The 26,628-nt window shown below is 54.3% G+C and overlaps 1 protein-coding gene across 7 annotated transcripts in view; it reads right to left on the bottom strand.

The window, feature by feature from the left end:
* Positions 1–26,628, bottom strand: part of CRTC1 (CREB regulated transcription coactivator 1) — an 85,376-nt gene that overhangs the window by 55,136 nt on the left and 3,612 nt on the right. The gene's annotated exons all lie outside the window — the stretch shown is intronic.

The raw sequence follows: 26,628 nt of genomic DNA, 5'->3' as shown, positions 1-26,628 counted from the left end.
GCTTGTGGGACAAGCAGCTGGGCAGGCAGACACGATGAGGAGGTCATGAGATGGTCAGGCCAGAGAGGCAGCCGCGATGGGCTGGAAAGGCCTGAGTGCAGGCCAAGGAGGCGGGGGTGGACAGGGAGCACCCCAGAGTCTCCACGGCTTCTCTCCCTCTCCCCCGTCACTTCCATGAGCAAGCCCCAGCGGCATCCCCAGCAGGGGCCCTGCACACCCCCTCCCCATCCCCACCTGTGTCCCCCCCACACCAGGATGCCCCACAACCTCCTCCCCAACCCCCTGCCCGGAGCCCCCTCTGCACCACTGCCACCAAAAGTGCCTTTCTTTCCTTCTTTAATTAAATTCAAACTGTGTCATGCTCCTGTTTGAAACACACCAGTAGGTTGCCATCCTATTTAGAAATCAAAGCCAACCCCAGTTCGGCGGTTCCTGGGTAAGCTAAAAAAGAGTTGCCACGGGAGGCAGTTGTTCTACTCCCTGGTACACATGCCCAGTCAAACGAAGACTGATGCCCACACCGACTCCTGTGCACATGTAGCCACGATGGCCAAAAAGGTGAAAGCAACTCCCCGGGGCAGGGATGAGATATGGACACACAAAACAGGGGCCGTCCACACAATGGACCCACTCAGTCGTAAGAGGCACGAAGGCACTGACACGCGCTACAATGCAGGCGAATGTCGAAAAGACCACGCTGAGTGAGAAGCAGCCAGACTTCGAAGCCCACATGGTGTCTGAGTCCATTTATACGAAATGTCCAGAACAGGCAAATCCACAGACAGAAAGCAGATCAGTGGCTGCCTGGGGCTGGGGCAGGGGGTGGGGGTGACTGCTCACAGGGCTGGGGTTTCTTCCTGGGGTGATGGTAATAGTTCCGGACTAGATGGTGGTGGTTGCATGACACTGTAAATACACTGAAAGCCATTCAGATGTTCACTTGAAGATGGCTAACTTTATGTTATGCAAAATTCACCAATAATCAATCAGTTGATGAAAATGGAAACTGCGCCTGTCACAGGGTTGGCCCTGCCGTGCCATCTTCCCCCTGCCCCACCACCAGGCTCTTCTTCCTGCTTCCTGAAATGGCCACACGCCTCTCCCCTCGGAACCGCTGTCTGTCCAGCGCCTCCTCCTGCCCACGCTCAACCCCCAGCTCTGAGAAGAGCTGTGCCCCAACCCGGGCAGGGTCACAAGACAAGCCCCCTCCTCCCAGAAGCCCGGCCTCACCTCAGAGTCCTGATCTGCTTCTGGCCCAACCCTCGGCCCTGCCTCCTTTGCTGGGCCCAGGACAGGAGAGTCTGCAGGCCTCCAAGCCCGCTGGGGTCACAGGGGGCTGCTGACAAGGGCAAGGCCAGGCCAGCCGCTGGATTCGGGAGGCACCCGTGGCCCTGCACGTGGCGTGGGGCTGCAGTCCTGATCCTCGTCACTGGCCCCCGAGGAGATCGGAGCGGGCTCCAGGGCCACCGCTCAGAGGCTGGGAAGAGGGAGGAGCCCTCCCTTGGCCCCTGACTGGAGCCCACTTGGACCCCAAGTCCCAAACCCAGCAGTGTCTTCTCAGCCCCCGCCGCACACTGATCAGGACTCCCTCAACGACCCCCACAGTCACGGCCTCCAGCCCAGGGCCCGGCCCCTCAGAGGGGCTGCACAGACACCCAGGGGAGACAAGCACACACCTCGCTTACATGTGTGTGCAGAGGCAGGCACACACATCTGAAATGCATCCACAAACACCCAGAACTGAATGCACACGTGTGCACGCACACTCACCCCCACTACTCACGTGTGCCCACCACCATACATAAGTGTACTCTGCAACTGGCACACAGGAACCTGTGCACACACTCACACCCCTCCCACCCGGGGCTGTGCCTGAGACACGCCCCCATCTTGCTCCCACACCTACAGCAACAGCACGCAAGGCCCTGCCACTCCACGCCTCACCTTCCCTCACCTCCTCTGTCCACATCCAGCTCCAAGCACCCCCCACCTCTGGCCCCACAAATGCAGAAGCCTCCTGCTTGGGGCCCCAAATCAACCCTGCAGCCCACCAGCCTCTGTGCAGGGGGACACCAGAGTCACGCCAAACTGCCCACAAGAGCAGGTAGGTCCTAGAGTGCCTTTCCTCACCCGGCCTCTGACACTGACCTTGGGCAGCAGCCTCTCCCAGCACACGGGCACTGCCCCTACACACCTGCCCCTGCCCCCAGCTCTGCGGGAGCCACGGGCTAGCACCACTTCCAGCACTGACCCTCAGCCCCGGGTCCTGCTCCCATGAAGGTGGGAGTGGGCGCTATGCACACAGTGGAGCCCCCAGAGATTGTTGGCAGCCCCCAGTATCTCCCCACCCACAGGCCAGCAGGGGGCTTTGCCCTTGGGGTCACCCCTCCCACCCAGCTCAGTTGCACAGGCCTCAAGCTATGAGTTTGAGAATGTAGATGGAGCTCCAAACAGCAGCAAACCAGAAGAGGCAGCAGGAAGGAACACCAACTCATGCCAAACTCAACCAGGGAACTTACTACAGTGCTGAGCAGGGTGGGAAAGGCAGGGCACACTTGCCTTTTAGCCAACTCAGAGGAATGTCAGCCCTGGGGGTCCATCCGCACACACAGACAGTGCTTTATCCTGGATATGAAAATACCCTAGATATGTAAATGATGCGAGCACAGGTGTGACCCCAGTGCTCTGCATTTGGCTCCAGGTCTTCACTGTGGTGTTGGTCTTTAAGCGACATTCATATATTACTTATCGTCCATTGTGGGTTGAGGGCTTCCCAGATGGCGCTAGTGGTAAAGAACCCACTTGTCAATTCAGGAGGCAAAAAAGATGCAGGTTCGATCCTTGGGTCAGGAAGATCCCCTGGAGGAGGGCATGGCAACACACTCCAGAATTCTTGCCTAGAGAATCCCATGGATAGCGGAGCCTGGTGGGCTACAGTCCATAGGGCAGCAAAGAGTTGGACACGACTGAAGCGACTTAACACACACACACACACACACACACACACACACACTCTGTGGGTTGAACTGTGTCCCTTAAAAAGATGTCCAGGTCCTAACCCACATACCTGGAACGTGACCTTGTTTGAAAACAGGGTCTTTACAGACATCATCAAGTTAAAATGAAGTCATATTGGAATGGGGTAGACCCTAAAACAATGACAGCAATCCTCATAAGAGAACAGGAAGGACTTCCCTGGTGGTCCAGTGGCTAAGACTGCACTCCCAATGCAGGGGGCCCAGGTTCGATCCCTGGTCAGGGAACTAGATCCTACCTGCTGCAACCAAGACCCAGTGCAGTCAAACAAATATTTTGAAAAAGAGAGAGCAAGAGAGGAAAGAACACAGAGAAGGAGATGTGAAAGTAGGAGATGGTGTTTGGAAAGCCGTGGCCACAAGCCAAGAATGCCTGATGCCCCCAGAAGCTGGAACCGACAAGGAAGGGTCCTCCTCTACAGCTCAAAGAAGGAATCAACCTGGGCACCATCTTGCTTTTGGACTTTTGGCCTCCAGAACCATGAGAGAATAAATTCCTGCTGTTTTAAGCCACCAGTTTTGTGGTTAATTGTGGCAGTGGCCCCAAGAAACCTGAAGGGGATGGCAGAGGACAAGACGGTTGGATGGCACCATTGACTCAATGGACATGAGTTTGAGCAAACTCTGGGAGGTGCTGAAGGACAGGGAACCCTGGCATGCTGCAGTTCATGGGGTTGCAAAGAGTTGGACACGACTGAGCGACTGGACAACAACAGGAAACTAACAAACACAGCACTTGGACTGTCCTGGAGACTCTCAGGGGCCCTCCCCAAGGTCACCCTCCAGTGAGGGAACAAAGGCACCAGAGCCAAGTGGCAGCAGGAAAGGCCCTAGAGAGGTGCTGAGGGAAGCACGGAGGTTCAGGCAACAGGATGCAGCCTGCAGGGGGAGGCCCCCGAGGTCATCACCACCCCTCCAGATGTGTGAACAACACCCCTATTCCTAACCCACCATCCAGAATACAAAAGCTCTGCAGAGACCCTTCCTCTGTGTGTGGGACAGGCCCGCCAGCAGTAACATGGCCAGTGGAGGAGAGGCTGCTCCTGTTTGCTCACAGAACATCAGTTTTGCTTTGAACTTGTTCCAGGTCCACACTGTGAAGCTGCCCAGGACCCACTGTGTCTGCACAGGCACTAGGCCATCTTCCTAGAGATGGAGCCAATATGATGCCGGTGATTACCAGAGCAGCCCTGACCCCTTCCTTCTCCCTGCTTCCCAGGTGTGTGTGGCTTGCCTGGGGGCCAGTGGGGGTTGCTGTGTGAACCCCAGTGAGCACTGCTACTCTGCTGCCTCTGGGTGGGCCTGGGAGTACGGGGAGGTGGCCAGCGTGGGCTGCCCACTAGAGGCACGTGGCTGCTATTTTCAGGCTGGGTTTCCACACTCGCAGGCAGCACTGCACGAGCGTCCAGGAGCACCTCCCTGGGCTTGCAGTTAGGTGTGCACGAAGGGGTTCCCCGCTCTGGCCCACGCCCCGGGGCTCTGTGCCTGGTGTGTTATGCAACATCTCTGGGCCTTTATGTCTTCACATATAAGTGGAACATTCCAGATGGACCAAGGCAGGAATCCCAGCCTGCAACGAGCCCCCAGACACTGAGCTAGGAGAAACCAGCAGTGAGCCTCACAGTTACAGAGCTGCAAGCAAACAACGCAAACCTCCACAATGCAAAATAGTATAAAACAACTCCCAAGCTAGGGCGCAACAGAGAACACGGAAAGGGCGCTTTGCAAAACCAACCGGCTCTTGGAAGATGGTCTGGTGGGTCCTCAAAAATGAAAGAGAATTACCACGTGACCCAAAGAACAGAGCTCAGGTGCTGAAACAAAAGATTGTGTGCCCATGTTCAGAGCAGCACAAGGCACAATCACCAAAAGGTGGAAACACACGCGTCCACTGACTAATGGAAGGAGAAACATATTCAACTAGCCCGCACTGTGGAATATCACTCGACTATGAAAAGGGCGAAGCACTGACACACCCACAGCAGCAGGCTGCGGACTCGGAAACAGCGCGTTACCGCACTGGCAGAAACATACACAGCTCAGTGGAATAGAACTGAGAGCCCAGAATCAAACCCTGGCATATATGAACAATGAAGACAGGAGCAGGACTTCCCTGGTGGTCCAGTGGTTAAGAACTCACCTGCCAAGGCAGGGGACAGGGGTTCGATCCCTGGCCCAGAAAGATTCCATATACCGCAGGGCAACTGGGTTCGTGCGCAACTAGTGCAGCCCACGCGCTCTAGAGCCAGGGCTGCGTGGTAAGAGAAGCCGCTGCAATGAGAGGCCTACGCACTACGGCTAGAGAGCAGACCCCACTTGCCACAACTAGAGAAAGCTGGCACACAGCGACAAAGACCCAGCACAGAAATAATAATTAAAAACAATTTTGTAAACGTCTAAAAAAAGACAAAAGGGCAAAGAATATACAATGGAGAAAGGATAGTCTCTCCCATAAATGGTGCTGGAAAACTGGACAGCCACATGCAGAAAATAGACCACCATCTCACACCATACACAAAACATCATCTCCAAGTGGATTAAAGACTTAAATGTACGACCTGAAACCATAAAATTCCTGGAAGAAGACATAGGCAGTACACTCTGTGACATCAGTCTTAGCGGTACTTTTCCAGCTATGTCTCTAGATAGGCAAGGGAAACAAAAGCGAAAATAAGCAAATGGGGCTACATGAAACTGAAACGTTTATGCACAGCAAAGCAAACCATCAACAAGACGAAAAGACAGCCCACAGAACGGGAGAAGATGATTGCAAACAATGTATCTGCAAGGGGTTAATATCCAAAATACACAGGAACTCATACAACAACAAAGCAACATCAACAACAGCAAAAGCAAAAGTGACCCAGTTTAAAAATGGGCAGGGCAGCAGAACAGAAGCCTCTCCAAAGAAGACATACAGACGACCAACAGGCCACGAGAAGATGGCCAACATTCCTAATTATTAGGGAAAGACAAAACTGCAGTGAGATCTCATCTCACGCCTGTCGCAATGGTTATTACCAAAAAGGCAAGAAGTGAAAAGTGTTGGCCAGGATGTGGGGAGAAGGGAACCCTCATGCACTGTACAATGTAAGCTGGTACAGCCACTCTGAAAAAGAGTATGGAGGCTTCTTTACAAAAAAATTTAAGAATAGGGACTTCCCTTCTGGCCCAGTGGCTAGGAGTCCCAACGCAGGGGGCCTGGGTTCGATCCCTGGTCAGGGAACTAGAATCTAAGTGCTCCACTAAAAAATCTTGCACGCGGCAGTGAAGACGGAGGAGTGTGTGACACAACGGAGACCCGGTGCAGCCGAGAGTATAAACACAAACATTCTTTAAAATTAAGAATAAAAGCACCGTATGATCCAGCTATTCCACTTCTGGGTATTTATCCAAAGAATCTGAAAACACGAATTCAATGTATGAGGTTTAACCGAATCACTGTGCTGTATACCTGAAACTGACATAGTATTGTGAGCCAACCGTATGCAATTAATAAAGACATACACGTATGTATGCACCTCTAAGTTCACTGCAGTGTTACTCACAACAGCCAAGATACATAGACAACCTAAGCTCCCACCAACGAGTGAACGAATGAGTAAAACAAGATGTGGTGTATGTATACAGCAGAATACTACCCAGCCATAAAAAAGAATGAAATGCTGTCATTTGAAACAATATGGACAGACCTTAAGGATATTATGCTAAGTGAAATACGTCAGATGGAGAAAGACCAATACCACATGATTCCACTCTTACGTGGACTATAAAATAAATAAATAATCAAGCAAAAACAAACAGATACAGAGAATGGAGTAGGGGTTACCAGAGAGGAAGGAGCAAGGGGTGGAGAGGGAGAAATGGGAAAAGGGAATTGACCCACTGGATGGTAACTAAAGTTTTGTAGGTGTGCAGACTATAGGGGAAAGCAGACATAGAAATATAATGTTGTACACATTAAACTTACATCATGTCATAAACCAATGTCACCTCAATAAAAAAAAAATTAAAAAGAAAACAATGACAGAAGCCAGACACAAAAGGCCACGTAATGTACGATTTCATTTATATGAAGTCTCCAAAACAGGCAAATCCACAGAGACAGAAAGCAGATTAGTGGTTGCTGGGGGAAGAGGGGAAGGAGAAGGGGCTGACTGCTCTTGGGGACGGGTCTCTTTCTGCAGTGATGAAAATGTTCTAGAACTAGGCAGACAGAGGTGGCGGCTGCACGACAACGCGAATGTGCTAAATGCCACTGAACTGTGTGCTTGAAAATGGTAAATTTCACGTTATGTGACTTTCACCACAATAAAACAATACACAAGAGAGAAGAAAAGTGTTCCCAAGGCTCCAGCAAAGAGGAGGTGAGCAGCGGATGAGGCCTGGAGGCGCCTGTCCCGACCCTGCCCGCAGGACCACGGTGCGGAGCGGGGTGGTCACCGAGGACCATGTCGTGGCCCAGAGCAGCATCACGTAACCGGGAAGCTGCCTCAGTCCCGCAACGGTCCCACACGCGGACACAGAGAGAAACACAGACCCCCGGTCGGAGACCCTGGGCCACGTGGCTTCCTGGCCATGGCATGCGCCGTCTCAGGGCAGCCCATGCTTTACCTGCTGGGCACGCACTCCAGGAGTTGGGGCGCCTCGGCCCACGCCAGAGCCTGTGACCTGGCAGGCAGCAGCTCCATGGCCACAGCTGCGGCCTTCCTGGGGTCTAAGAAGCGTTTCAAAAAAATGCAAACTAGTGGCCAACTTCTAGATTTTGCTTTTGAAATTAACTTAAACATCAGAATTTGCTGGCTCCTGAAACGCTGAAAGTGCCAACAACTTGGGGCCTGGACTCGGGCTCACGGTTTATTATCAGCCAGTGTAGGGCCACATTCCCTGCTCCAGGACGCGGGGGCAGCATGGGTCCCCTCACGCCCCACGTGTGAGCCTGGGTTCTGAGGGGTTGGCCAGCCTGAGGTCACCCAGTTGGCTGCGGACCAGGGGCTGCCAAGTCCAGCTTGTCCCTGCTGTCCTTCCCTCCAGCTCAGCAGCTGCACGGACTGACCCAAGGCCTGGAGGGAAGACCCCACCCCACCCCCAGAACCAGGCCAACTGGGGGCAAGAAGGTACAGAGGTAGGAGGCTGCAGGTGGGCCAAGCAAGGCCCGGAACGCAGGCCTCACCCTGAGCCAAACCCCTGGAAATCCACTGCTGCCTGTCCAGCATTTAACCACTAGTGGTCCCAGCCAGAGAGGACACCGAGAGGTCTGCAAAGCCCCAGGGAGGGGACAGTGGCAAAGACAAGAGGCCAGCAGCCAGGCCCAGGTCCATGTTTGCTCAAGAGCCAGGGGTTCCTCGGGGAGAGCCCACTGGGAGGGTCCATCAGGCACTGCCCAGGGCCTGCAAAACAGGAGGCCCAAGCAGGTAGCTGGAAATAACAGGGAGCCCGTCGAACAAGGGTGCTGGAAAGGGAGCTGGCAGGGAAGCCAGCAGGGCCTGGGACAAACTCTATAGCTCATATGCTCACTCATCAACATAAAGAGGTCCTGGGGCACTCCAGCCCTGGGCAGGGCGCAGACTGAGAACTTCTGAGGTGCCCTGCAGAAAACAAGCAGGAAATGGGGCGGGGGTGGGGGAGCAGGTGGCCAAGGAGGTGACACTGGAGCGGGGAGGAGCACTCTAGGCAGGAGGCCCAGCGAGTGCAAAGGTCCTGGGGTCAGAGTGAGCAGGACAGGGGAGGGCCAGTGTGAAAGGGAACATGGGGACAGGTCAGGCCACCCACAAGTGAGCAAGCAGGTGGGGGAGGAGGGCTCAGAGCCTCACAGGATCTCACTCTGAATGTGATGAGAAGCCACAAGCAGTACTAAATAAAGCCATTGACCTGCGACTTCCCTGGTGGTCCAGGGACTAATACTCCACGCTCCCAATAGAGGGGCTCAGGTTCGATCCCTGGTCAGGGAACTGGATCCCACACATTGCAACTAAGAATTCGCATGTTGCAACTGAGAGTTCACATGCTGCAACTAAAGAGGCTGCAGCTGAGATGTGGCACAGCCAGAAAATAAATTAAGATTTTTAAATCAATAAATAAAGCCATGACTTGAGCTGTCTCCCCTTGCAGAGTGCCGGGCCAGGGAGGAGATGGACAGAGGAGTCAGTCAGGCAGGTGAGGGGTGAGCAGACAGGCCTGCCATGGCAAGCAGGGCACAAGGTAGGAGGGCCTTAGACCCCCCAACCCCAGCCCCCTTCCAGGATGGGGCCCAAGGAGACATGTGGACAGATGAGAGGTCGTGTAGGCAGGAGAAAAACTGCCCAGGGCAGGTGGGACCCCGACGCTCACCTGCCCAAGGACCAAGCGCTTGCAGGTGGCACTGCTGGGTGCACTTGCAGCTTCCCAGAAGGTCCCAGCAGGGTGTCAACAGGCAAATGGGCTCCCCCCAGTCTTCACCCACCACCCCTGGTTGGTCCTGCTTGTCTCCCCACGCAGATGCTGGCCAGCCTTCCTCCCAGCATCTCCCTCCTTCCCACCCAGATCCCAACTCAGGCCATGCGACTGTTCCTTGAACAATTATGACAGGGGCCCCAGGGAGTTCCCTGGTGGTCCAGTAGCTAAGACTTGGAGTTCCTGATGGAGGGGGCCTGGGTTCAATCCCTGGTCAGGGAACTAGATCCTTCACACCACAACTAAGACCTGCATGCATTCATGCCGAGTCACTTCAGGCATATCTGACTCAGTGACCCTATGGACTGCAGCCCTCCAGCCTCCTCTGTCCACGCAATTCTCCAGGAAAGAATACTGGGGTGAGCTGCCATGCCCTCCTCCTGAGGATCTTCCCAACCCAAGGAGCGAACCTGCGGCTCCCGCACTGCAGGCGGACTCTTTACCGCTGAGCCACTGGGGAAGCCCAACTAAGACCCGGCACAGCCAAATAAAGCAAATAAATAAAAATAAACTTAAAGAAAGAAGAAAGGTGCTCCAGTGGCCTCCAGGGCCAGTCACCTGCCAGTCCCCTACTCCAGCAGCCTCACTGCAGCCTTCCTGCCACTGCTCTCAGGATGAAGTCCCACATGCCTTCAGGAGCACGAGGCCAGGACGGGCGCTCTCAGGATCCTGTCTCCTTGGTCCCCACCTTCTCAAGTGTACCCTCCCCACCCCATGCCCAGCCTCCGCAGCTGCTGTGACCTCTGCGAGGGGAGCCCTCACCCACTCCCTGGGCAAACTTCACTCAGGGCACCTCTGAGCCCCATGTGACCCCCCTGCCCCAGGAGCAGCTGGAGCCTGGCACCTCCAGCACCATGCAGACTCAGAGCAGGCCTCTGGACGGGGGGAGGGGGGGTTACCTCTCCAGCCTGATGCCCATGGCTGCCCTTGTGAGGGGACCTCCCCCGCCTTCCTTTACTCCTCCCCCAGTCTCCACCCTCTGGTCCCCTCCCAGGTCCCTCCCACATGACTTTCTAAGGACTCAGGGCCCCTGCTTCTCACGGGTCACCCCATCTGGGGAGGCCCTGGATGCCGAGTCAGCTGGCAACACCAGCGTGCCACCTGGTCCTGCGGAATGCTCTTCATGATGACCACGGGACCCTCCTCCAACCCAGCACCCCTAGCCAGGCTCGCGTCCCCCCACTCCCCTGCGCCTCCTGGCTCTGGCAGACAACACCATGACCTTTCCAGTGCAGCAGCCAGAAACCCGGGGGCGGTCATGTTCTTCTCTTGGGCCTCCCAGCTGTGGCTGGCCTGATGGTCACTTCTCTGCCACAGCTCCTGGGCCCCCAAACCTCCCTCTCACCATGGTCATGTCCTAGGCAATCCCCCTCCACACCTCCATGCCTCAGAACATGCCGTTACTCCTCCTCTCAAAGACCCTGTCACTCCCTACCCACTTCCTGTCCCACCACAGAGCTCTCCTCCTCCAGGAAGCCCTCCTGGCTTGGCCTCACCCTCCAGTAACCTCTGCTCCCCTCTCAGGGCAACTGGCAGGCACAGTGTGTGCAGAAACAGTCCTGATGGTTATTCACACACTAACAGGGTTAACCCCCTCCACAGCACATCTGAGGGGTGGCAATGGGAAAACTGACAGGGGCCAGTTATGTGATTGTCCTGGGTCACAGAGCCGGCAAAAGGGGAGTAGAACTTCATACTGTTGGGATGGCAACAATACCCAAAGCAACCTTCAGAGTCAATGCAACCCGTATAAAAATCTCAACAATGTTTTTGGCAGAAACAGAAAAATCCACTGTAACATTCATATGGAATCTCAAGAGACCCTAAATAGCCAAGAGCATCTTTAAAAAGAAGAACAAAGTTGGAGGACTCACACTTCCTGATTTCTTTCTCTTTTTTTTAAGAATTATTTATTTATTTGGGGCTTCCCTGGTGGCTCAGATAGTAAAGAATCCACCTGCAATGAAGGAGACCTGGGTTCGACCCCTGGGTCAGAAGATTCCCTGGGGAAGGGAAGGGCTACCTACTTTAGTATTATTCTTGCCTGGAGAAGCCCATGGACAAAGGAGCCTGGCGGGCTGCTCCATGGCGTCTCAGACAACCGGGCACGCCTGAGTGGGTAACACACACACACATTTGCTCATCTGGCCACTTCAGGTCTTGCTTGTGGCCTGAGAGATCTTTGACCTTCATTGCTGATGAGAAATCTTTAGATGCGGCATGTGGGATCTAGTTCCCTGACCAGGGATCAAACCCAGACCCCCTGCATTGGGAACACAGAGTCTTAGCCACTGGACCACCAGGGAAGTCTCCAGATTTTTAAACTTACTGCAAAGCTACCACAACCAAGACAGTGGGATGCTGACATAAAGACATGCTTACTAACAGAACAGAAGCGAGAGCCTAGAAATAAGCTCTCATATACGGGCAAATGATTTCTGACAAGGTTGCCAAGAACGTTCAATAAGGAAAGAACAGTCTTTTCAACAAACAGCGAGGGGAAAACTGGACGTTCACATGCAAAAGACTGAGGCTAAACCAATTCTTATATCATATATAGAACTTAACTCAACGTGGATTCCAGACCTAAAGCTAAAACTATAAAACTATAACTTTATAACAAAAACTATAAAAGCTAAGACCGTAAAACTCCGAAGAAAACAGAGGAAAAGTCTCATAATGTGAGATTTGGCAATGACTTCTTGGCTATGACACCAAAAGCACAGTCAACAAAAGAAAAATATACATAAATTGGACTTTGCCAAAATTGAAAACATTTGTGTATCAAAGGACACCATCAACAGAGTGAAAAGGCCCCATTCCCATGGAACGTGAGAAAATACTTGCAAATCAAGTATCTGATAAGGGATTAATAGTCACAATATATACATGGAACTCTGAAACTCAACAGCAAAAAACAACTTAATTCAAAAGGGGGCAAAGTAACACACACACACAAAGAATCTGAAAAGATACATGCGCTCTGACGTTCATTTCCACACTGTTTACAACGGCCAAGGTGTGGGAACACTGAATGCCCATCGATGGAAAAATGGATACAGAAAATGTTTTCTATATATGTATTTATACACACACACACAGCACTACTCAGCCATAAAAAAGAATGAAGTCCCACCATTTGAGACAACATAGATGGATACGTGGAGAAGGAAATGGCAAACCACTCCAGTGTTCTTGCCTGGAGAATCCCAGGGACGGGGGAGCCTGGTGGGCTTCCGTCTATGGGGTCACACAGAGTTGGACACGACTGGAGTGACTTAGCAGCAGCAGCAGATGGATACGAGAGTGTTGCTGCTGCTGCTGCTGCTAAGTCACGTCAGTCGTGTCCGACTCTGTGTGACCCCATAGACGGAAGCCCACCAGGCTCCCCCGTCCCTGGGATTCTCCAGGCAAGAACACTGGAGTGGGTTGCCATTTCCTTCTCCAATGTGTCAAAGTGAAAAGTGAAAGTGAAGTCGCTCAGTCGTGTCTGACCCCTAGCGACCCCATGGACTGCAGCCTACCAGGCTCCTCCATCCATGGGATTTTCTAGGCAAGAGTACTGGAGTGGCTTGCCATTGCCTTCTCCGACGAGAGTGTTCCGTTCCGTCGCTCAGTCGTGTCCGACTCTTTGCGACCCCGTGGACTGTAGCCTACCAGGCTTCTCGTCCATGGGATTCTCCAGGCAAGGATACTGGAGTGGGTTACCATTTCCTTCTCCAGGGGATCTTCCCGACCCAGGGATCGAACCCGGGTCTCCCGCATTGGAGGCAGACGCTTTAACCTCTGAGCCACCAGGGAAGCCGAGAGTGTTACACTATGTTAAATGAGTCAGATGGAAAAAAAAAAATACTGTATGATTTCACTTCTATCTGGAATCTTAAAAAAATAAAAAATGAACAAACTAAACAAAAACTCATAGACGGAGAAACGATTAGCGATTTCCAGAGGGCAGAGGGGTTGGGGTGGACAAATGGGTGATGGGGTCAACTGTGTGGTGACGAATGGTAACCAGACCTGCGCTGGTGATCACTCTGCAGTGAACGCAGTAATGAACGAAGATGCTGTGCACTTAAAACTTACGTTAGAAAAAAAAAATGGGCAAAGGACCCAAGTAGATATCTCTCCAAAGAAAACATACAAACGGCCAACATGTGCATGAAAAGATGTTCGGCATTACTAATCATTAGGGAAACGCAAATCAAAACCACAACGAGAGACCACCTCACACCCACAGGATGGCTGTAATCAAAAAGCCATAAGACAAAAAGCAGTGGTGAGGACGTGAAAAAACTGGAACCCCTGTGCCCTGTTGGCAGGAACGCACAGCCCCTGTGGAAAAAAGTATGGAGGTTCTTTACAAAAATTAAACAGCATGACCATTCAGCGATCCCGCTTTTGGGTAAATAACCCCCCAAAATGGGAGCAGGTATTTGTACATTCATGCTCACAGCAGCATTACACACCACGGCCAAAAGGTGCAAGTGACCCGAGTGTCCACTGAAGAATGAACGATAAACAAATGAGGCCCACTCACACAATGAAATATCATTCGACTCTAAAAAGAAAGGAAAGTCTGACACACACTACTTCACCATGGATGAACTCTGAGGACATTGTGCTAAGTGAAAACAAGCCAGTCACAAAAACAGACAAACAATACGAGTCAGTCCACCTACACGAGGTCTCTAGAGCAGGCAAATTCAGAGACAGAAAGTGTTTAATGTGAGAACAGAGGACTTCCCTGCTGGTCCAGTGGTTAAGAACCCGCCTGCCAATGCAGGGGACACAGAGTTCGATCCTCAGTCCAGGAGGATCCCGTGTGTCACAGGGCAACCGAGCCTGTGTGCCACAGCTACTGAGCCCATGTGCTGGGGCCTGAGAGTTGCAGCCACTGAGGCCCAAGCGTCCGTGCTCCACAACAAGAGAAGCACCGCAAAGAGAGGCCGGTGCACCGCACAAAGAGCAGCCCCCGCTCGCCGCAACGCAGACCCCGTGCAGCCAGAAATGAAGCTGTGCATACAGAACCCACCCGGCAATGCAGGGGTCTGCCGTTTGATCCCTGCTCGGGGAACTGAGGTCCCACATGCCATGGAGCGACTAAGCCCTGACGCAGATCAATAAATAAACCCTTTAAAAATAAACAACACAAAATCAGACTCTTTCAAAAGTGAAAAGAAATGAACACCCCTCCCCAATAAAACTGAATAGACAGTTTCTAAGCTGTTTCTTGGCATCTGTCACGTGTCTAGTCAAGGCGTGTGGGGGCAAAGGGCAAGACCTTGCCCTCATGGCTGCCCCCTGGGTCACCCTGGTGTTCATCAGGTGTGAGGTCAAGTGCTTCGGGTGGGCACGTCATCCAACCAGTACAACTCTACACATGGGAAACGGAGGCACAAGAGGAGGTATCATCTGGGGGAAGCCAGCAGAGGCATGGCTTTGAGTCACAAGAAAAGCCACTTTCGCCTTGCATGGGGAAGGAGAAATGGGCTCTCGGGCACAAGTGAGCCCCTCTGTCCCCACAGGCCCCTGTTACTGACCCTCAGGGCTCCTTCCTCTGCACGCACTGAGCCTAAAGGGACGAAATGAGCATCTCCCTGGCACCAAGGCTGCTGGGCCCATAAATCTCTCTGGAGGCTGTGCACTGAGTCTGTGATGATGTAATGAGCTGCTCCCATCCTAATTACAGCCATCAAAGCCCTCCTGCCTGGGATGACAGAAGCTATCAAAACAGCACAGGGCTCCCGGGACAAAAGGACCCATGGAGGAGGGCCGCCCAAGTTTTTCTCTCTCCAAGTCACTTGAGAAACACTGGACTTGACCTCTAAAGTGGAAGAGGTTCCTCAGTTGGCCTGGACCGGGGCACAGCAGCCCCTCAGAGGCTCCGGCAGGGCGGACGGCTCTCGGTCTTGGCGGGGCATACTCTGCCTCCCCGTGTCCCCAGCCCAAGGACTGGCCAGCCCTGCAGAGCCAGCCCTGGGCACTCTGCCTGGCTAGGCCGATACTTCCTCCCTGAGATTTCTGGGCCAAAGACCAGCTGGCACGCACCCAACCACCCTCTGTGCCCAGGTGAGCTGCGTCAGATGCACAGAGGCAAACCAAGTGCTTAGGGTTTCCTGTTTCCAATTCTCATCAAGGTTTTGATATATAAACAATTTCTTTTTTTATTAAAAAACAAAAAAACATGACAGTGCAACCCTGCAAGCCCAGCTGGGCAGGAAGGGCAGTTTGCAAAAACTCTCCTGGAACTTCTCCCTGGGTGAGCATCCTCACAGGAGCAGGGCAGCTCAAGGGGGACCACCGAGCTCCTAGGCTGGAACCAGGGATGAAGGCTCAAATGCTCCACAACCATCGAGGGAAAAGATCTGTCCACAGCAGAGACTCACCCCTCTTGAGAGGAGGCCAGGCCCCAGCTTTGGGATGAACCCCTTGTGAGCTCTGGGCTGTCAGCATGGGACCGCCCAACAGAGAAGAAGGAATTTCACGTATGAAATTAGGACTCAAGTCTCTTATCTGTTATGGAAATGCCTTTCCTCATTAAAGGGGGCCACCAGAACAGGAAGTGAAAGCAATTTTATATAAACCCGCCCGCCCCATCAGCCCCCTTGGGAATAAGCTTCCTGATTCCTGGGTGAAAGAACTTCTGCCAAGTCCGCAAGTCCCAGTCTGGAAGGAGCGGGGTGTTCATTCCCTAGCACGCAGTCCCCTCCCAGGTCCCTGCAGCCCCTGCCCTCACTCTCCTCAGGCCTGTCCCCATATGGTGGCTGGAGGGGTCTTGGCTAAAACTACATCACATGTCACTGCCCTGCTCACAGCCTTCCTGGAGCACCCCGCCACCAGACTCTGACCCATCACGGGGGCTCAGGACACATCGCCTGCAGCTGGGCCAGACTCTCCCTGGCCTCGCGCACCTCCCCGACCTCCACGGTTCACTCTGTATCCGGTGGCTCAGTCCGAATGCCATCTCCCCCAAAGGGCCTCCCACCCCCAGCCCATCTCCCTCGCACAGCCATGACCTCAGGGCGGGGGCCAGCTAGCTGCTGGCATGGTTCCTCCCCGGGGCAGGGATTCCAGGTGACTGGTTCTGTCGGGTACCCCCAGGGCCCAGTACTAAGGAGGTGCTCAATAAATACTGACTGAATGAATAGACTTTCCAGTCCAAGCCCTGGCCCCTGCATGGAGACCTCCCTAGGGGCCCATGTCCCCCAACCCAGGGTCAAACAGGCACCACCATACTGCCCCAGGCCCTCTCTCCAGGCCCCACGGGGGTCTGCTGGTCCACCCCTAACACATTGTACATGGTCAACACAAACTCCAGGTTTCCCTCTCAAAACCGTGCAGAAACGCCGGAGTTCTGGGAAGACCTCACTATCCGTCTGGCTCCATGGCCCCTCACCCTTGGCACACAGACATTCCCCAGGGGAAACAGGACATCACACCACATTCCCACAACGTAAGGGGAGAAGCCAGACGGTGTGGTGGGAAGCTGGCCCTTTCAAAGGACACCTGCACCTAGAAGATCCCAGAATGAACCAGTGATAGGCCTGCCCTCGGGGAGGTCAGTCCAGTGTCTGCTCAGTGCCTGTGGAATCCCCACTAGGGGTCGGCTGAGTCTATCTCAGTGCCCAGTCGCCTGCTGGGCACCAGCTGGGCACACCCTGTGCGCCTGCTGAGAGCCTGCTATATGCCCATCAGTTGTCCACTACTGCCTGTGGGGCACTTGCTGAGCACACTGTGTACCTGCTGAGCACGAGCCAAGTGCCTCCTGAAGTTGGACCACCCAGTGCCCGCTGAGTGCTGCCATGCGGTCCCTGCGCACACGCCTCCAGAAGCTCAGCGACAACAAGCGCACAGTGGGCGCCTATGTGCAAGTCCCATTCCGCACACGCTACACGGGTTAACCCAGCCTCACCACGACCCTGAGAGGCAGACACCGTGACCCCCGAGACCTGCAGGGCTAAACTCACCCGGGAGGAGGCAGGAAGATACCTGGAGGCGTGGCCCACTCCGCACCGCGCCACCGCCACCCCAGGCATTCTCTCTCCTCGTGCCCAGCTGAGAGCCCTGAGGAGGAAGCCCGGCTACGCTTCACTCCCATCTGGCAAATAACAAATATTGACTCTCTCTGAATCCTTGGCCCACGAGGCATGCGGTGGCTTCCTTGTTTGAGCACCTGGACCCCCAGCCAGCCAGCAGCACCAGAGCCACACCTGGCTGGGGCAGGGCAGACCCACGGGAGACCCCAGGGTAGACCCCCTGCTCTGGGACAGGGCTGGATGTGGTGGAGGGAGGGAGATCAGTAGCGGGGTCAGAGACGCTCCAGCCAGAAATGTGGGGCAAACCCATCCAACAAGCTCCAAGGTGAGGTGAGACTCCCCATCCCCACCCCTTTCTCCCCGGTTCCCCCATCAGAGCTCGTGAGGCCCCACCTCACTCTCCTTGCTGCTTACCTTTGAATAAACCCTGTCATCATTACCTTTTTTGTTGCTGTTCAGTCACTAAGTCGTGTCCGACTCTGCAACCCCATGGACTGTAGCTCTGCCAGGCTCCTCTGTCCACGGGATTTCCCAGGCAAGAGTACTGGAGTGGGTTGCCATTCCCTTCTCCAGGGGGAATCTTCCTAACCCAGGAATCGAACCCAGGTCTCCTGAACTGCAGGCTGATTCTCTACTGCTGAGCCACAGACGGAAGCCCCCATTATTGCCTCTGAACTGGCCCAAATTGGCCATCCCTCTGTCCTCACCATGACCAAGTCCATGGTGCTGCACCCCCTCCCTGCTGCAGGGGCCCCAGAGACAGACACAGAGCAGGGCAGGTACAGGGAGCCCCCGCGAGCCTCCCAAGCCAAGGAGTCAGAGTCAATATTTATCATTTGCCAGATGGAAATCAAGTATAGCTGGGGCTTCCTCCTCAGGAACACAATGAACCCCTGATTTGGAAAAAACCAGGGGAGACCTCCACGGTTCTCAACAGATGGGTATGACTTGAAGCTCAGCCTTGGACAAGTCTTCAATGGCTGCCTTAAGAAAAATGTGAGCCCCGGATTCAGACACAGGGTCGATCCCAGCGCCTCCACACCCAGCAAATCGCCCAGTGCCCGGTCAGGCCCTGGCTCCTCTCTGTGCACCAGGGGAAACCACAGGCTCTGTCTTAGAGGGGCCGCCACAAGTTGCTGGGCACTCGCATCCGGGCTCCAGCAAGTCTGGCCCCTGACACTTCCACACCTTCGTGTCGCTCAAGTCGCCATCCTGCTGGAAACTCCCATAACACTCCCCAGCCCACCCACAGGGCCTGGCCTGGGGTCCTCTTCCCGCCTCGCCCCTGCCTTCCTCCCAGGCCCGCTGCCCTCGGCCGTCCCCTCCACACACAGGGTTCCAGCAGCCTGGAAGGTTCTGCCCTGCCCTGACCAGTGGGCCAACACTCAGAGCCACATGAGACAGGAGGAAACATGTAAGGGGGTGGGGGGACTCCCCTGGCGGTCCAGGGGTTGGGACTGTGCTTCCAAGGTTGCAGGGGTGGGGATAAGTTCGATTCCTGGTAAGGGAACTAGGATCCCACACGCTGCATGGTGTGGCCAAGAAAAATAAAAGAAAACATTTGGGGCCTGGGTCTGTCCGACTGGGGTCAAATCCCAGCTCTCCCGCCTTTAATGCTCTGTGCCCTTCGCTCCCTGAGCCGCTCTATAAACCCATGAGGGGCCCATCGGCCGCCTAGGGTGTTGTCAGGGCACCAGGTTTGGAGTGTGCACCTCAGAGAACCAGGGACGTGCACCAACCCCTTTGCAGCTGCACAGCCCTGGCACGCGGGGACGCAGCAGCAGGGCTTCTCTGCCTGAGCGCCGCTGACCTCAGGGCCTCGCAGGTGCTGCAGCAACCCCGGCCTCCACCCGGCATGCGCCAGGTGCATGCCCTGCCCTAAGCTGTGACAATCCGAGACGCCCCCAGATGTGACCAAATGCCCCCCGAGGCAGAACTGGCCGGGGCACGCACCCTGCAGGACCCGTTTCCGATGGCTTCCACCAGTGAGCTCCCACTGGGCTTCCCTGGTGGCTCGGACGGTAAAGGATCTGCCTGCCATGTAGGAGACCCAGGTTCCATCCCTGGGTCGGGGAGATCCCCTGGAAAAGGAAATGGCAACCCACTCCAGTATTCTTGCCTGGAGAACCCCATGGACAGAGAAGCCTGGTAGGCTACAGTCCATGGGGTCGCAAAGAGTTAGACACAACTGAGAGATTAACACACACACCACTGCGGTCAGGCCAGTCTCTCCCCAGGCCAGACCCCACCCCTGACATACACAGGACACGTTCTAAAAGGTCCCTGTTTAAAAAGAAATGCCCAACACCAAGGACTCTGCATCCCGACCCTCTCATGGACAGCACGGTAGGGAGACCATACCACCAAGCTGAAATCGGGATGCTCCCGGTGCCAAGAACGGCAGAGGAGAGCCAGCACACAGCCTTCCAATACAGCCACAGTGGGCCTGCTCGGACCCAGAGTAACCTGAGCAACCCCAGTAACCCCAGCCAGGACCAGAAGGCCCGCTGTGTCAAGAAGAGGCACTGACCCTGCACCCAGGCCAGACTTAGGAAGTGATGGCAGACCCCTCCCTGGCCACATGGACCAACAGTGACCACACCACCACTCACCAAGGGCCAGACAGCCCGTTCACCCATCCGATGGAGGCCAACCATCTCCCTCGGCCTGGCAAAGCCGTGGTGACCCCACTGCCTGGGCCTCCCAGCAAGGCTTGTGTGGCAGGGTCCTCAGATCCCCACTCAGAACTCGGGGTCCCACCAGAACCTGCAGAAACAGGATCTTGGGGGAGCCCAGGAATCTGCATCCTTTTACTCTGAGGTGGTTCAACAACCCCCAAGAGTGGCAGAACCACTGCCCACCACCTTCTCAACCTTCCTTGTTGCTCTAGGTCAGAGGGGCTCAAACTGTGGGTGAGACTCATTGGCCCAGGGCTGACAAACTCCTGTGAAGGGACACATGGCAGCTCTCTGCACCTCCTCAGGCCAACAGGTCTCCGCCGCAATGATTCTACTGCCATAAACAAGGTATAAATGGATGGGCGTGGCCATGTCCTAATAAAACTTTCTTTACAAAAAACAGGCATAGCTTGTCGAACCCTGGATTAACAGGTTATTAAATCAATGTAGTGGGTCCCTGCTGGCATTTTATAATAAACAGAAGGGACCCAATTATATTAATTTTCCATACACACAGGGAGGGCTGGGCTCCTTGCAGAAACCTCTGTCAATTGTACGTTTGTTAGCGGCTGCTGGTATGTCCCGAAACACAAATTTCTAAGCGTGGGGCCCGGTCAAGGGAATGAGAAGGTGGCCTTGGAGCCAGGTCCTGGGCTCCCATGCCTGGCCCTCACCCAGCCACGGACATATCTGGCTCCACACCCACTGCAGGTCGAGGAAGCATTCCTGGATCGCCCCAGCACATGGGTCCTCCCAGCACTACACACCCTGACCACCTAGTCAATCAACAAGCCGGGCAATTCCACTCCCAGGCATATGCCCACAAGGTAACAACAGGAGCTTGTGCAAACACTTACACACACACATTCACAGCAGCACCATTCGTGACAGTGAGGAAGCAGAAACAGTCCACGTACCCATTAACAGGTAAAAGATAAACTGAAGGTGGCCCATCCGCATGGCTGGGCATCATCTGACCACAGAAAGGAATGGCCCTCTGACACAAGCTGCAATGTGGATAAACCTCAAAAACATCATGCTGAGTGAAAGAAGCCAGACAGAAAAAGCCCACACACTGTAAGGACTCATTTACATGAAATGTCCAGAAGGCCAATCCACAGAGATAGAAGGCAGATTAGTGGTTCCTGGGGGCTGGGGGAGGGGAGGATGGGGAGTGACTGCTCACGGGGACGGGATTTCCTTCTGGGGTGATGGGAATGTTCTGGAACTAGAAAGGGGTGATGGCTGCACAACACTGTATGTCCTAAATGCCTCCGAAATGTACATTAAAGTGGTTCATTTTATGTGAATTTCACCTAGATTTTTTTCCAGGATTTTTTTTTAAAGGTCACTCTGGGACTTCCCTGGTGGTCCCTTGGCTAAGACTCCGAACTCCCAGTGCAGGGGGCCTGGGTTCAATTCCTGGTCGGGGAATTAGATCCCACATGCCACAACGAAGAGTTCACTGCCACAATTCAAGATCCCACACGCCGCAGCAAAGACTGAGGGTCCCAAGCACAACTAAGACCCGGCATAGTCGACTAACTAAATAAAAAATATACATATATTTAAAAAGAAAGAGGCAAGGGCCACTACAGTGTTGTTTTGTTTTATAGTTTTTATTTAAAAAAAAAAAAAGTCACTACTCAGCACAGTGCTGAGGCCCTGGGCTGGCCATGAGCTTCGGAAGGGTTCTCTACACAGGACCCCAGATGGGCAGGGCCACTCATCAGTCCCCTAAGGATGTGTGAGTGGAAAGGTCAGATCAGAACCAGGGCTCCCCAAAGACAGCCTCCTTTCAAAGGACCACTGGACAAATTTGTCTAGAAGCACGTCCCGTGTCAGCCACAGGGACTCTGGCTTTCCCGGGGAGAAGAGCCGTAGGCCTTGCACAGAGGTGTGCGTGATGGTGTCTCAAGCCTGCTGCCTCCAAGACAAGGACAAGTAATGGCAGGAAATATGGACTCCAGGGTCCAAGTCAAAAGAGAAGTGTGAGTGTGCCTGGAGAAACTGAGTCATCTTTCAGAGAAACCACGGCCCGAGTGGGGCCAAGCAGAGTCCTGTGAGCAACAGAAGGTTCCAGTTTGTGTTCTTAATTCCTTGTTTCAGACATATCTTACATGCTCATCCCAGGGCTGAACACCAGTCCTGTCTCTTCCCAACTGGGATGCAGCTCTGGGCCTCGGCTGCCCCACTGGCCCACAGACACAGAAGACACCTCTTCTCCACGGGCTGGCAGCGGGGCGGGGGCGTTGAGCAAAAACCACCTGGTGCCCAGCACAGAGCAGGAGCCAAGACTGCAAAGAGCAAACGGGACCCCCCACCCAAAATCTTCACCCCGCACCCTTGCCACACTCTAATAAATTTTTTTTTTTTTTGGCTATGCCAGGCAGCTTGCAGGATCTTAGTTCCCTGAGCAAGGACTGAACCCAGGCCCTCGCCAGTGAAAGCTCATAGAGTCTTAGCCACTGAACTGCCAGGGAACTCCCATCCCCTACCACACTCTGACTGCATTCTTGGTCAGCTCCGTGACAACAAGATGCCCTCTCCTGGGACTTCCCTGCCCATCCAGCGGCTAAGACTCCGCTCTTCCAGTGCACAGGGCATGGGTTCAATGCCTGGTCAGGGAACTAAGACCCCACCTGCCACTCGATGCCTGCTCCTGCCCCAGGGCCCGTGCTCCTGCTGTTCTCTCCGGCTTGTCCACCGTCGCCACCAGGCCCAGTTCAGAGTGAGAGGCCCCAGTTCCCGGCAACGGGCGAAATGACAGGTCCACTCGAGGCCTTGAGGAGAGCATGGCTGACCGAGCTGCCAGAGGAGACAAGTGCGCACGTCTGCAGGCGACCCCTAAGGCCCACTGCCTCAAGGCGGCTTCCGCAAGGTACTTGGACTCTGCCACCAGGGGCAAGTGTCTGGGGCTGCCATCATAAGTGACTGCCAATGGGGGGAAGGCAGGGGCATAAAACAAGAGGAATTTATTTTTACACAGTTCTGGAGGCCAGACACCCAGAATCGAGGTGTCAGCGGGGCCACAACCCCTCTGGAGGATCCTGTCTTGCCTCTTTCAGCTTCTGGGGGCTCCACGCATCCTTGTCTCATGGCCACAACACTCCAGTCTCTGCCTCCGTCGTGCACGGCCTCTCCAAAATGAGTCTGTGTCCTCTCCTCTTTTCGTGAGGGTGCCAGTCATCCGATCACCCTAAATTCAGGACAAGCTCACCTAAAGATCCTTAACCTACTCATATTTGCAGAGACTTTTTTCAGAAATCAGTCATGCTCACAGGTTACTGGGCTTCCCTGGTGGCTCAGACAGTAAAGAATCCTCCTGCAATGCAGGAGACATGGGTTCCATCCTTGGGTCAGGACGATCCTGTGGAGGAGGGCATGGCAACCCACTCCAGTATTCTTGCCTGGAGAATCCCATGGACACAGGAGCCTGGCTGGCTATAGTCCATGGGGTCACAAAGAATTCGACACGACTGAGTGACTAACACTTCACTTCACATGTTCTGGAGAGCTGGATGGGGCCGATCCTATTCAAGGCCCCCATTCCACCCACTATTGGGCAGGCAGCTCATAAGCTGGAGAGCAAGGAGACTGCTGGGGCCTTCTGAAGGCGGGCGACGGTGCATGCCATCCTCTCCACAGAGCAGCTCGGCGAGTCCTGGGTGCAAGCGTGTGTGTGTCAAGGCTGCAGATGGCACCAGACACTCGAAGCAGCCGGCACAGAGGCAAACAGTGCCAAAGCCAGGACGGAGGCCAGGACTGGGGGCGGCCTCTACACTCAGCTAACCCAAGACACCACTGCGCGGTGGCTGCGGCCCAGGGGCCTGCTTTCCCAACAGCCTGTGCAGAGCCACCCCCGTCACAGGGTAGGACCCGGAGAACACCCGCCTTCAGCACAGCTAGAGCCAGCAGCCCCAGCCGGGTCCCCATGGACCGCTTTACAGGCAGGCTTTTCCTGGCCCAGGCGCTGCTCCCTGGGATGTTCAGTGATCGGTCACAGGCAGAGCCCCCTGTGTCCTGAGCCACTGGCAACTGGGCGACTCGCCCGCATCCCTTGCCCTCACCTCCCACATCCGATCCACCCACACATTCAGTCACCTCTGCTGCCAAAATATCACCAATACCCACTGTTCTGGGTCACTGCCATGGCCACCTTCTCCATTCTCCAACCCGAGGCTAACAGCGGCCTCTCACCATCTGCCTGCTTCCCTTCTCACCTCTCCTGCCCATTCAGTTCTTGGCCATCTTTGTAAGACACGAAGCATCCTTAAATGATCAAGTAGAGAGTTACCACTTGACCGAGCAACTCTACTCCGTGGCACAGACACCCAACGGAAAGGAAGACCTACGTCTATACAGGCAATTGGACAGGAGTGCCCATGGCAGCACTACTCACAATGGCCAAAAAGGTGGAAACAACTCAAGCGTCCCCTGATGAACGAATGGATGCTCCAACCATGGTGCCTCCACACAATGGAGTGTTATTCAGCTTAAAGAGGAATAAAGTGGGACTTCCCTGGTGGCCCAGTGGTAAAGAATTCGCCTGCCAATGCAGGGCACACGGGTCTGATCCCTGGTCCTGGAAGATCCCACATGCTGCGGAGCAACTAGGCCCGTGCACCACAACTCCTGAAGCCCTGTGCCTGGAGCCCAGGCTCCAAAACAAGAGAAACCACCACAGCAAGAAGCCACACACCACAGCAAGGACCCAGTGCAGCCAGAAACAGAGAAGTTGTCAAAAAGAGTAACACAGCAAGAGATGGTGAAGGAAGTACATAACACCACCTAACTGTTCACGACAGTCAAGATGGTAACTTATGTTTTGTATGTTTCACCACTATTTTTTAAAAGGGAGGGAAGGACTGATACACCCTACAACACGGATGAACCTCAGAAACATGCTGAGTTTATGTCTGAGACGTCAGACATAAGAGGCCACATCTCGCATGATTCCATTTCTCTGAAATGTCCAGGACACGCAAACCCTCAGGGATGGAGAACAGGTCAGTGGCTGCCCGGGGCTTGGGGAGTGACTGCTAATGGGGACGTAGGTTTCTTTTTTTTTTTTCCCAGTATTTCTTTTTTGATATTTTATTATTCTCACTGTTATTTTCATTTTTCGGCTGTGCCAAGCAGCATGTGGGGTCCTAGTTTCCCGACCAGGGACTGAACCTGTGCCCCCCTGCATTGGAAGTGTGGGGTCCCAACCACTGGAAAGCCAGCGAAGTCCCAGGGACGGGGTTTCTCTCTGGGGTGATGGTTACACAACTCCGTGTATATGGTAAAAGCCACTGAATGGGACAGCTTCAATGACTGGTCGGAACGTATTGGGAATGATATCTCAATAAAGCTGCTACAAAAACAAGCAAAGGACCACGCCGCTGATCGTCACAAACCTTCCCAGGGCCCCTCGCTCAGGGGCCAGTTTCATCTCTCCTCTCTCTCAACATGCAGCTACAACCGTGCCAAGCCCTTCTCACCTCGGGGTCTCTGCATCTGCCTCCCTCACAAGGGACAACCCTCCCCGGCATAGGGGGCTCTGTCTCACTGTCCAAGCGTCAGCCTCCTGCCCTAGCCATTCCGAGCACATGGATTTGCTTCTCTCTGAGAGCATCTGCCTTGTTAATTTGGAGCAATTCTCTCCTGTCCCATGCTAAAACCATGCTGGAGCTCCAAGAACATGGTCCTCACATGCCTCAATATGCTGCTGGCTCCACTATGGTGCTGGGGAAGACTCTTGAGACTCCCATGGACAGCAAGGAGATCATACCAGTCAACCCTAAAGGAAATCAACCCTGAATATTCACTGGAAGGACTGATGTTGAAGCTGAAGCACCAATATTTTGGCCACGTGATGCAAAGAGTTGACTCCTCGGAAAAGAGCCTGATGCTGGGAAAGACTGAAGGCAGGAGGAGAAGGGGGCGACAGAGGATGAGACGGTTGGATGGCATCACCGACTCAATGGCCACGAGTGAAGACAGTGGAGACAGTGAAGGACAAGCAAGCCTGGTGTGCTGCAGTCCTTGGGGTCGCAGAGTCAGACATGACTCAGCTACTGAACAGCAACCTAGTACCTAGCACTGTCTCTGGGATATGCTGGGCAAAGAAACATGTCATTTTGTGCAGTAAGCACAGATGAGGATTCTGGGGCTCAGAGAGGTTAAGAAACCCACCCCAAGTCACACAGCAGACTGTCACTGTCCAGTTAAGCCCTCCCTGCACATCAGGCTGCCCAAGTCCAAGGATGAGGAAGGAAGGTTCACGCACTCACCCCTCTACCCTGTTACTCACAAGTGGACCTCACTCCCCATCCCCAGACCCGACCCAGCCCTTGGGGTCCGTGCCCTGGGGTAACGTGACAGCACGGATGAACCCCCAGGCTCAACACCTGCTGACGGCCCTGTCACAAGAGGAGGCTCGGTGGGCACACCCATCACCAC

This window comes from Moschus berezovskii, chromosome 8 (genome assembly GCF_049115385.1).
Source record: "Moschus berezovskii isolate FMDL1 chromosome 8, NW_MosBer_1.0, whole genome shotgun sequence".
NCBI classification, from domain to species: Eukaryota; Metazoa; Chordata; class Mammalia; order Artiodactyla; family Moschidae; genus Moschus; species Moschus berezovskii.
The sequence above is the reverse complement of the archived record's forward strand: the minus strand, read 5'-3'. Positions and strand labels throughout refer to the sequence as shown.